Here is a 10,549-nt window from a genome sequence, read left to right on the forward strand (position 1 = left end):
TTATGCCCTTACTTTACCTTTTCCTCTTCCATTTAAATTGCTCTGACCAATAGAACTTTCTCTTTGAGTTTCACCTTGAACATTACTACTACCAACACTAGCCTTATGAGCTTCAACATACTCATTGTACAACATGTGCAATGTCTCATGAATCATAGAAATGTGCTCAATTGCATCACTAACAGAATAGATCCCAGAAAACACCATTCAATTAACTTCATCTTGTTCCTTGGATCTAACACTACTGCTATAGAGATCAATAAGTTGCTATCACCCCAATATTTATCAAATTTAGCCTTCATCTTGTTAGCCATTTCTACCATGAAACTTCCTTCATTTGCACTTGCTTCATTTAACAACTTTTTTATAGTGTAAAGTTCAGTAAGGAACAAGTTAAAAGTAGGATATTCACTTCCTGAAATGAGATGAGTTACTTCATTAAATTCCTCAAGAAATGAACAAACAACACTAACCTTCTTCCAATCCTCCTCACTTAGCAAAAAAGTATAAGTTGCATCCCTTACTACATATCTAGGAAAAACATCTTTGAACTCTAAAGCAGCCGATAACATGCAAAATGTTGCATTCCACCTTGTGCAACAATCCAAAACAAGCTTCTTTGAAGATAGTTTCAATTACTTTGAAATTTCACTAAATATAGTAACACAAGTCTCTGAGGTAGTTATGTGTTTCACACTTTCACACACATTGAAAATAACATATGGATTCAGATCTCAAATAACCCATCTTGCCACCAAGAGGAAGATTATTTTTAAGGAGAGATTATCCTTCAACATTCAAGATGTACATCTTACAGGTAAGAAGACCGGATGTGAGGAAAAGGAAGTTTAAGAAAATAGAAGCGAACTTTTAGTAAGAGAAAGTCCTTACAAGTTAGAAGGTTGGATGTAAGGCAAATGAAGTCCAAGAAGGTCGACGACCAGACTCTTGGCAAGAGAGGAAAGAATGAGCGCATCACGGATTAGATGTGCGGAAGGTAAGTTAGATGAATGTAGTAAAAACCTCTATCAGTCGACTGATTGTAATATCTAATCGATTGATATTAGTGTCAGTCGACTGAAGGAAATATCAGTCGACTGATACTAAGTTTTTTAGCCAGATTCAAAATTTCAGTCGACTAATATTATGTCAGTTGAATGGATTTTAGAATCGACTCAACTGATTCTTCACATCAGTCGACTGATTCTGTTTTGGAAGCAAACAAAATAGAATCGATTTGACTAATTCTTCACATCAGTCGTCTGAACTGTTTCGGAAGCAAATAGAATAGAATCGACTCGACTGATTCTTCACATCAGTCGACTGATTATGAATCGACAAAAGCAAATTTTTTTGATTCTTTATATCAGTCGACTATTTCTGTTTCAGAAGTAAACAGAAGAGAATTGATTCGACTGGTGACTCGATTTATCCATAACAGTCGACTGATGAGTAAAAATCAAGTCGACTGCATTTGAAATTCAACAAAATCAGACACAATTTCAGAAGGTTTAGAGGTCGTTATTTGTCGCTGACCAAATCAGTTGACTATTATGAGAAAATCAATCGACTGATCTCAAAGAGAAGCTGAACCTGTTTAAATGGTGAGAGTTAGCCATTGATGGGCACCTTCAATGCCATTTTGCTTCAAGTCTTCTTGCTACAGTGCTGAAGAAACCATCTGGTGTTCAACTACAAAACTTGGAGCAATTCCTAGAAGAAGAAGAAGAATCAAATCCATCAAGATTATTGTAAAACCTCTCTTCTTCTTCTTTGTGATTTTTGATTGTTCTTATACAACTGTAATTCTGCTGTAAGAGGGTTTCTCCACCTTCAAGTTTTGTCTAAGAAGGAGAAGATATAGTGGAAGTGGTGAGCTAAGTGTGAATCCTTGGATTAGTCGTCTCAAGGAGGCGAATACCAAGTAAATCGTTGAGTTAGCATTGTGTTCATTGAGTGGCTGGGTGGTAAGAATTTTCATTGACATAGATCTAATCTGAGCGAGTTGACCTATTCAACCCCCCCTCCCCTTCTATCTCACAAGGTCCTCACATTATCAATTGTAAATGACCATGCCTTATTTTCAATCCCCATTCAACCAAGCACTTATTTAACACACCACAAATGGAAACACCATTATGAGATGGAGGAACATCTAAAAAATTAAATATTCCACTTCTGTAAAAGGAATGGCAGCTCATGAACAATAATCATGTGAGAAAGAATCTCCCTTATCTTCCCATGATCATACTTGAAATTCTGGACAAGTATTGACAGTTTCTAATTCAACAATAGTTGTAGAGACGGTAAGATTGTTTTGACCTCTCACTAATCTTCTTCCTCATACAACCCTTGAGGTGCCTCAAAAATGGGATGTAACACCAGTCTTGTATATTGTGAGCCAATATTTATAATGAATGCATTTAGTTTTTATTGTCCCATTCAGAAGAGTGACCTCTTTAAAGTCATCGCACGCTTTGGATTCCATTTTCTTTTCTTTGGAGCATATGGGTGTTCATTCTCTTCTTCAATTGTCTCAAGTTATTGCACATTATTGGTTTGAATTACTTCACTGGTATTATTTCTTAAAAGTTGAATTTCTCCCAAAGTAGGACTTATGGCAGAATCTTCAATTGATAAATGCGGAGTTGACATTGAATACAAAAGTTTCATAAAAGTTGCATTAAAAAGTCTACAAGCAAATAAACAAACAAGTTTTAAGCATCGAATCAGTTAATCACTCTACAAGCAAACAAGTTTTACTTGCCAGTAGGGAAAAGGTTGATGTTAATTTAATTACAGAAATTCCAAGCTTAATAATCAAGCAAACAGAAATCACATCCTAAGTGTCGTTTGTGTGTCCAGTGTGCATGGGCAGAGAAAGAAACAACAAGCACGATTGTTTGTCTTGCCATGCTCGATAGTTGCGCATAGGCACAGATTATGCAGGACACAGGCTGAGGACAAGGAGCAAAAGGCTATGAAAACCACAAACGTAATAGAAGGAAATTAAGAAAGGAAGCAAATTTCTCACCTCAAACAGGAGCTTGAAGAATGGGGATCAAGGTTGAAGGATTGTTGAGACTAATGGATTCGAGCTTGGAGATTAGGGATTGCCGAATTAGTAAGATTTGAGCTTGAAGATCAAAGATAGGGACGATCATTTTCCGAACTACCATTCTCTCTGTGATTCATGGGAAGGCGTTCTCTGCAGGCAATTCTTGAAGGCGTTTAGGCGACGAGGCAGATGGGAGTTGGTGATTCACAGAGGTGTTGAGGCGGCGAGGCATAATTGATGTAGGATTGACTCACAAGTCTTTTAACGAATACGTTCACGAGCCTCTTAACGAATACATTCGCGAGCCTCTTAACGAATATGTTCGCAAGCCTCTTAATGAACACGTTCGCAAGCTCACGAATCAAATATTGTTAAGCTCAAGATCGACTTGATAATATTTTGGAGCTCAAAATCAGGCTCAAACTCGGCTTGTTAACTTAATCAAATGAACTCGAACAAATATTTTTTTCGAAACGAGATCCGAATAGCTCGTGAGCGGTTTGGCTCGATTACACCCTTAAAAATAAACAAATCAACTATATGTTCAATCTTTTTTCAGTTGCTCACATATAGCTGTTGTTGCAATTAATCTCATGTCAAGGTTAACCAAGTTGACCAAGCTCGATTTAACCGAGTTGGATTTTGAAGTTTGATCAATCTGTTGGTTAGATGTCAAGTTGGTCCAGGTTGACTGAATACTTGATGGTGGAAAGTCTAAGTGGGTCATGGAGGATCAGACATTTAGCACGAGATGGAAAGTTCAAGTGAATCATGGAGAACTTAGAAACTTGGCATGAGATGGAAAGTCTAAGTGGATCAAGCTAGGTTGACCGGACACTTGGTGATCGAAAGTCCAATAGAAAAATTGACAAGAAAAAAGTCCATGTGAATCAAGGTTGACTAGAGACTGGTGATTTGAAATCCTAGCAGGTTAAGGTTGATTGGATGTTAGACAACAACGAAGTCTTGGTAAGTTGAGGTCAACTTGCAGATACTAGGCAATGAGGAAATCCCAACAAGTCAAGGTTGACCGAATGTTAGGCAACGATGAAGTTTTAGTAGGTCAAGGTTGATCATATGCTAGGCAATGAGACGTCTTGACAGGTCAAGGATGATCGGATATCATGCAAAGGAAGTCGAAAATGATATAACAAACTTTTAAAGGTCATAACATTTGACTCAGATATCAAAACAGGATGATCTTTAGTGCAAAATGAAGCTCGTTCAGAGATGTATCTTTTTACTCAAATTGATTTGGCTGATTATGTGTATCAGTCAACTAATTTTGATGAGTTAGGATTTTATGCATTTTTAATCGATTCAATTTTAGGCTTTTACATGAAAATAAATTATAAAATGAATCGATTTGATCATATTTGTCTTATATTGCATAATCTAAAGCTTGATTATAATTTTCATGATTTAATGACAATTTTTGCATTAATTAGGTTTTAATTGATTTTAGGGCTCAAATCGGATCAAACTCGAGCTCAATCGCGATCAAATCAAGCCAAATCGAGTCAATTTGCCCAAATAGATCAAGCGAACATGGAGGACATGACCTAGATCAAGCCCGATCAAAATCCCTCAAATTTTTGGAAACCCTAAGCTGCCCTAGAGCCTAGATCAAGTTCTGACCGTTGGATTCCGAAATCAATGGCTGAGATTGATTGATTAATCAGCAGTATTAAAGGAAAAACCTTACCCGATGAACAGTGGCCGCCCGACACTGTTCATCGTCTTCTCCCGCGCCGTTCCCCTGTTGCGCGACGTACCAAACGGCGAGCCCCCGTCCATTTCTTCCTTTTTCTTCGTTTTTCTGGATCACTGAGGAAACTAGAGCCGGTACATTGGGCATCATTTGGCAACTGGAAGGCACGCAACGAAGAGGGTTTCTCGTTCGCGTCCATCCTCTGTTCCGGCGGTTCTCTACAATTTCCGACATGGTTCGAGTTTGGGTTGCTTCCGGGAGCTGAAGAGGGGTTCTTTGAAGAACCCGGAACACCTCTAGATCAACGCCAACTGCATTTGCGCAAGAACGGAGCTTCAAAATTCCAGATTGCAACTTTAACAACCTGTTCGTGCCATTGTTCTGATTTCAGCGAGGGTTTTTCTGATTTCCCGAGCTGTGGACGCGAGCAAACCAAGTTCCAGCGATTGGTTCGAGTTTCTAAAGAGGTTCTCGAAGAGGAGGGTCTCCAATTCGGATTTTGTTTGACACCAAGAGAGGAAATCGAAGAAAGGGAAGGATTGTGGATGAGTTTATGCATTTTCTGATACTGCAATTGCCTGTTTCTGAAATTTCGATTCTGCAACATCTAATTCTGATTGTAGTTAACAGATTTACCAACTCTTGAATTCATTTCATGTGGTTAATGCTAGTTTAGTTGTTTTGGATTCAATCTAGTTGATTAGCTTCAAATTCTTGCATTGCAGTTTCTGAATTTTTCTGTGCCGTGCCATTTTAGAGTTACTGTTCCGTGCCAATCTAATTCGAATGTATCAGAGTGAGTTAGCGTAGGTTAAGAATTTTCAATGCAATTTAGGATTTAGCTATCTAGCTTCAATGTATTTCATTGGTTTGTTTTCTTGCTTGCATCCATAGATTGTGATTTTTGTTGCATTTAAGTTTAGGTTACTGATAGCATTTTAGGGTTTTTGATAGTTTTATTTTATTCTTGCATTTCGGGATTAGGAGGTAAATTGAGTTAAAGTGCATTTCATTAGACCCTTGTGTTTCCTTCATTTGCTTGCTAATTTGAATTTACATTTCATTTCAAAACCCCAAAAACCCCATTTTTATTCGGAAAACCCAAAAAGAACGACACACCCAAGCTTGAATTGAAAAATTTTCTACTAGTCCTTGGAAAAATACGACTCGAGGCCCATATACTTCATTTATTTGAACTTATTATGGGTTTTCGATAAATTTATAAATTCTAATTTGCAACCCTACTCGTGACATATTCATTGCAAATCTAGGGTTATCAGGGAGCCCTCTCAGTCACTGTATATCTGAGAAACCAACCGACTCGGACGCCGAAGAGGCACTTAGTCGGATTCAGCTTGAGTCCGTATCGACGCAAAGTATTGCAGGTCTCGTCGATGTTGGCTATAAGAGTTCCTCCCCGAGTTGTCTTCACCAAAATGTCATTGACATACACTTCGATATTTTGGTCTTGTTGATGTTGGAATACCCGATCCATCAAGCGTTGATAGGTAGTTCCTGCCTTGTCTTGATCATTTACATCGAGTAGGATTTCATGATAGTCTTGATAGGTATCTAACATACATATATATTCGCATCCGACAGTTGAGTCCACCAGCTAGTCAATCCGCGGCAGCGGATAACAGTCCTTTGGGCAGACCTTGTTAAGGTCCCAGAAGTCCACGCATATCCGCCACTTGTTACCCGGCTTCGACACCAGTATAATGTTGGACAGCCAAGTCGGGAAATGCACTTCCTTGATGTGTCCCGCCTTCAAGAGCTTTTGTACCTCCTCTCGGATGATCTTGTTTTGCTCCGGAGCAAAATATCTTCTCTTTTGCTTGATGGGTCGGGCGCTAGGCAAGGTATTAAGTCGGTGGACTGCGACGGAAGAAGAGACGCCGGTGAGATCGTCGACAATCCAGGCGAGCACGTCCTGATTTCAAAGGAGGCAGGCACCGAGTTCTTGCTTCAACTCGAGAGATAAGTCTGCAGCTACTTGGACGATCGTTCCGGCTCGATCCGGGCAAACTTGCAGAGGCTCCTTGTCTTCAAATTTTAAAGAAGGAGGGGCCTCCTGAACTGAGTGGATTTTGGCCCCTTGCACTTTCCTCTATTTCCTCAACTCGGCTCAGACCATGTCTACGTAGCATTGCCGAGAGCTCAACTGATCTCCTCGAGCTTCATCAACTTGATCTCCCACTGGGAACTTCATTTTTTAGTGATATGTGGAGACCACCGCTGCTAAAGCACTCAGAGTCAGCATTCCCAAGATTATGTTATAGGCGGAGGGTGCATCCACTATAGTGAAGGAGGTACGCCGAGTCCTCCTTACTGGTTCTTTGCCGAGTGATATGGCAAGGTTTATCTATCCGAGTGGCAACACTTCATGCCCTGTGAAGCCGAACAAGGAGGTGGCCATGGGTTGCAAGTCGGACTCGTCGATCTGCATTTGATCAAAGGCCTTCTTAAAAATAATGTTCACAGAACTACTTGTGATCAAAGGCCTTTTTAAAAATAATGTTCACAGAACTACTTGTGTCCACGAAGACTCGGGCCACATTATAATTGGCAATTATGGCCTGAATGACCAGCGTATCATCATGAGGGACCTCGATTCCCTCTAAGTCTTGAAGCCCGAAGTCGATAGTGGGGTCGTCTTCCCGTTTTCCTTTGCTAACTCCATATACTTCAAGTTGTCGACTGTAAGCCTTTCGGGCTCAGTTAGAATCTCCATCTGTTGATCCTCCAGTGATCATGTGGATGTTGCCTCGGGGAACATTACCGTGATTGTCTTCCTATATGTCTTCGGTATTGGCGGCTCGATGTCCCCGATTGCACTCTGTCTGATTGAGAGGGAGGGATCGCCTAGGAGATCGACCTCGCTTGTGAACAGGCCTTGGTGATCGGGGCGGCGACTCCCAAACTGATCACCCTACTGAGGGTCTCCGATGACTCGGTCCGGCTTCTAGTTTCCGAGCGTGTTGTTCTGCGGCTTGCCGAAGCTCTCAGGTGTACTACTGGCAATCCCGCGTATCATGGCTCCGAGAGTGGTGATACGCGCAAAAGCGAGGCAACCAACGTGGAGCTCCGATCGATCGAGTTGCTCGAGCATCCACCTCTTGAATGGTGCGGTGGCTGGTTTTAGGGGCTGAGGTGGCTTCTGGCTCAGGCCGCTGGAGAGGTTGTGGCAGGGGTCTTCGTTCGGCACGGCCGGTTGGTGAGGGGTTGCGGATGGGCCCGCTATGCTGGTGGGAGTCAGCATCTTTGCGCCGAGCCGATTGAGCCTCTTCAACATGGATGTACTTGACTGCCCAGCTCAGTAGGATGTCAAAGTTATCTGGGGGCTTCTTGATCAGGGTTCTAAAGAAATCTCGCTCTACTAGTCCTTGGGAGAAGGCGCTTACCAAGACTTCGAAGGCGGCTGAAGGTATCTCCTGCTCCACCTGGTTGAACCGGTGTACATACTCCTTCAGGGATTCTCGAGACTTCTTCCTGATAGAGAAGAGGTCCATTGAAGTTTTGCGATACGTCTTGTTGGTTGCAAAATGCCTCAAGAAGGAACCTTTGAAGTTGGCAAAGGAGCATATGGAGGAAGGGGGGAGTCGGTTAAACCATCGCAGGGCGGATCCGACTAGTGTAGTTAGGAAGACTCGGCATTTGATGTTGTTCGTGTACTGATGCAGTAAGGCAACGTTCTCGAACCTTCCAATGTGATCTTCAAGGTCTGTGGTGTCGGTGTAGTCGGGGAACTGAGGAGCCCTAAAGTGCCGCAACAATTCTTCTTCCAGTATTCTTCTAGTGAAGGGCGAGCCCTCCAATCCACTTCCTTCTCCTGACCAGGGACCTTTACCCCTGGTTGGATCCCGGGAAGGAGTCTGTTTAGCTGCCGACTCTATGGAGGCTCCATAGTACTCGGCATCTTAGAAGGGTCTCATGGAAGGGGCTCGCTGAGCTTCTACGGGTGCTTGTTGTCGTCGAGTGGGGACTTGAGGGACTTCGGCAAATCGAGTCGGGATTCTTGAAGGGAGAGCTGGAGCAGCTTGCTGGCCCTGAGAAACAGCTAGAACGGCAATGACTATCGCTCGATCGAAATCTTCTTGTGTCATGGTGATGAGGGGAGGTCGATGAGGATCATCCATTGGCATGTCTCAAATCTGGATTCTAATGTTCCCACAGACGGCACCAAATTATATTCCGATTGAGAACACACTACAAGAAAAAAAGGATTTCCCGGCGGTTTTAAAATCGTTTAGTGGCGGTTTGGAACCGCCGCAAAACCATTTCCCGGCGGTTTGGTATACCGCCGCTAATACCGGTGTCGTTAAACCATTTAGCGGCGGTTCTAGAGAACCGCTGGAATAACCGCCACTAAAGTAGATTTCCCGGCGGTTGTTTTTGCGGCGGTTCGAGAAATATTTCCCGGCAGTTATTTTAACGGCGGTTAGAAATGATTTTCCCAGCGGTTTATTTTTTGCGGCGGTTTGAAATAATTTCCCGACGGTTCTTTTTACCAACGGTTTGAAATATATTCTCGGCGGTTTGCTAAAACTGCCGCAAAATGGTTTCCCGGCAGTTTGCTAAAACTGCCGCAAAATGGTTTCCCGGCGGTTTGCTAAAACTGCCGCAAAATGGTTTCCCGGCAGTTTTAGCTTTTAGTGTGCAATTACATAATTTTCAACCTGCGATAGTTTTTACAAATAAATAGAAAAATTAAACCAAAAATTATAAAAAATTAAAAATTTTACTTGCATTAATTTCTTGCAAAACTAGTGAACAAATATTAGTCATTACACACGGATATCAAATTTGTCAAATATCAAATCACAGACAGTGAATTTAGATTACAAAAAACACTGAAAGTTTAATTGGTTACAAAAAAAACTGAGAAATCTCTCTAGCTTTCTCAGATGCCAAATTCTAGAAATAGAGAATAAACGAGGCGCCGAGCGTTGAGGTAGAGCTCCTAAATTTATCCTACAAGAAACATAGAAGTTAGTTAATATGATTGCAGAACACATTAAAATGCAAACATAAGCATCTATCTCAACAGTTAAAAATAGGAAGACAGAAGGTGTTCACTGTAAATTTCAAAAGAGCACAGATATGTTCCATGATGAACATAAAAGTATAACAAGATATAAATAAAAATGCAAATGCAAATGTCATCCATGGGTAAAATAAACTTATTTATCCATATAGAAGTTCATGACCAAGAGCGAAAAGACTAACCATGTGAAAGGAAAATGGAACATGATGAGTAGTTGTGTTGAGGGGTTGAAGTTGAGACATCGCTCAAATCAGATCTGCTTGAGAGTTCAGTGGCATGAAGGCCACCATTATTTTTTTGTTTTGCTGTCTCTTTAAAATCAAATTTATTCTTTTCTAAACAAATTGAGCTTTCAGATGCTACTATAGAAGAACCATTTTCATCTTCAACATTGACAGCATTATGTTCATTTGAACTGTCAAAAGCTATACAAAATAGACAAGCAAGACATATAATAGACATTGGCTAAGCACTTATCACTTTTATGTCCTTAATGATGCAAGCATCTCACATGGCACAATGACTAATGCTAGAATAAGTCAATAACTCTATACTTGAAAGCATATCACACAAATATTTAACAAAGAACGTACAATTTTGTGTTACGTAATGCCTCCTCGATGTTCCCTTGTGAAATAGAAAAAAGAACCAATTCCAACCGCATAGAGTACCTCTGCTCAACAATAACAAGGTAAAATCAACTGCGAAATACATGTTTATACAATAATGATAT

General features: G+C 41.0%; 1 pseudogene; it reads right to left on the reverse strand.

The window, feature by feature from the left end:
* LOC141815074 (zinc finger BED domain-containing protein RICESLEEPER 1-like) lies at positions 1 to 5,003 on the reverse strand (annotated as a pseudogene).
* Between the last annotated feature and the right edge of the window lie 5,546 nt (positions 5,004 to 10,549).

The sequence above is a fragment of the Curcuma longa genome, chromosome 21 (genome assembly GCF_044706935.1).
Source record: "Curcuma longa cultivar G26 ecotype Majalengka, Jawa Barat chromosome 21, ITB_CL_G26_1.1, whole genome shotgun sequence".
Lineage (NCBI taxonomy): Eukaryota > Viridiplantae > Streptophyta > Magnoliopsida > Zingiberales > Zingiberaceae > Curcuma > Curcuma longa.